Raw genomic sequence first — 2,486 nt, forward strand, 5'->3', positions numbered from 1 at the left:
AGACAGAGTCGTCATGATTTGAAAGGCTAGTATGGGAATTCTTAGTTAAAAAGCCTGGTATCAGCAAAAAACTAAAGCTCTTGATCTATAAGCCATCCCACTTAACAGATATAGTTTCATCAAGGTTCAGTGGAAACAGAAATGGAGAAGAGTGTTATCTCACCATCAGAAGTCTGGAGTCTGAAGATGCCGCAGTTTATTATTATCAACACTGTTGAGATATCCTTCATATAAACAAACCACCCAGAAAAGCAGAATTGTAAGAACATGCTGCCTGAGAGATTCCTACTGGTGCCTAAAGTGGCTGAGATTATCTCTGAGATGCACAAGGCTTTAATGGACAAAGTAAGGTCTTAGTAGAGGCAGTAAAGCAATCTTCTAGACTTCTTTCTCTATGTCTTTCTTCTCTGCCTCAGCAGAAATAGGGTACGTGATTCCCATAGGCTCTTCGGGGGCCTTGACCCCCTCTTGCTGAGGTTACTGGACAATACCTAACTAGCCTGGGTGAGCTACACAATTCACCCCAAGCTCTCATCTCCCTAATTTAGGGTGTTCTCCAGCCACTCCCACTAGTCCAGAGTTCAAGCCTTCTGCATTAGTTAGTAATAATGAGCACATTTTGTTCCCATCAGCAATCCTTGGGTTTTGGCCCTGTCGTGCTGAGGCTACTAGATGATGCCTGACTAGCTAGGAGACATAGCTATACCCAGTCCTGATAGGTCACAATTCACCTGCTTTGATATCGGTCCCAGTTACTTGGCTTCAGAACACACAGCTTTTTTGCTTAGCTAGTTAGAATCAGCCCAGCATATACCCATCACAGCGGCTGGGCCTAGGCTCCTTCACCTTCCTGGAGAGTTCCTGACTAGCCTGCCTGGATCCATCCAATCCCTCTAATAAAAAAAAAAAATCAAAAGACAGAACCTGAAGCCCAGACCAATAAAGTATTTAGACCAGATCAGAAAGCAACCAAGCTATATCAGCAATATTAACAGAATTAAACTTCAACACAATGAAAGCAGGCCTGAGTTTCACATCACACTCAAGCAACAAAAGAAATCCAAATGCCTAGAACACAATGAAAATACATAGAAGTTACTCGTTCTAACCTGCTGTTCCAGGAACACATAGATTCTAACAGAAACTCAGGCTCAAAATTTGGACCTATCCCTAGCTGAACAGAGACCACTTCTACAAATATTAGAACATCAACAAAGCAGCCTCAAAACTGAACACTCAGAAGACATAAAACCAAACAGCATTGGTGCCACATACCTTTAATACTCCCAATCAGAGGCACAGGAAGGCATATCTCTGTGAGTTTGAGGCCAGCCTAGTCAACATAGCAAGTTCTAGGTTAGGTGGGACTAGAGAGAAACCCTGTCTCAAAAAGACCAAACAAAAAAGAGATATAAAACCTGACAAATTGGAGTAACAGCAGCAGACATATAAAAACACCCACTTAACCAAGATGAGATCAGATATCCATGCCAAGAAACAACCAAGGACACAACTCCAGATGCCTGGGCTCCATCAGTCACCTGCTTTGAGACCAATCCCAGTCACTTGGCTCCAGAACTCAAAGCTTCTTTGTTTAACCAACCCAACAGATACCCATCACATCAATTGGGCCTAGGCAACCATAAATATGTTCAGGGAACTGAAAGAAGACAGGTATAAAAGGTGAATGAAAACCGTGAAACACACACACACTGTTGAATGAGTGAAGTAAAACAACTCAAGGCTTGAAATTAGAATTCACTGAAGGTAGAGATTCTCCAAGGAAAAGCCAAACAAACAAAACTACAAATGAAGAGCTTGGGAAATTATTTACAAACACACACTGAGCCAATTAATATTCTAGTGAGCTCTGTAAGCTTTTTGATTCATAAATCAGGCACAGTATCTCAGGCAAATGGAGGAAGTGTGCAGGTCAAGGACTGTGTGGGGTGGAAGCAGCTGGTGAGACCCTGAGTGGGGGTTTTTGTTCAAGTGGGAAGCACTGTGGGAGGAAACCCACGATAATGCTGACAGTAATAATCTGCCATATCTTCAGGCTGGACACTGCTGATGATCAGAGTGAAATCTGTCCCAGACCCACTGCCTATGAAGCGATCAGGGACACCAGATTCCCGTGTATATGCCAAGTAGATCAGCAGTTTGGGAGCCTCTCCTGGTTACGGCTGGTACCAGGCCAAGTAGTGGTTAGAACCAACTGAAATACTCTGGCTGGATTTGCAGTTAATGGTGACCCTCTGTCCTGCTGGTACTGCCAGAGAGCGAGGAGACTGGGTCATAATGTTGTCCACACAGGCACCTGTAATTAGGAAGAAACAATGATCATATACACACATACACACACATATACACACAAACTCATATATAAATATATACATATATACAAATGGAGAGAGATTTTATAACACAAGCATTGGAATTTGACATTTACAATCTTTATAAAAGTATTGTCACTATGCACATTGTGT

The 2,486-nt window shown here is 42.5% G+C and overlaps 1 pseudogene; it reads right to left on the reverse strand.

Moving 5' to 3' along the window:
• Positions 1–1,988: 1,988 nt before the first annotated feature.
• LOC108491537 overlaps positions 1,989–2,486 on the reverse strand; it is a 752-nt pseudogene continuing 254 nt past the window's right edge.

Source organism: Nannospalax galili, unplaced genomic scaffold, assembly GCF_000622305.1.
Source record: "Nannospalax galili isolate Female #2095 unplaced genomic scaffold, S.galili_v1.0 scaffold3804, whole genome shotgun sequence".
NCBI lineage: Eukaryota > Metazoa > Chordata > Mammalia > Rodentia > Spalacidae > Nannospalax > Nannospalax galili.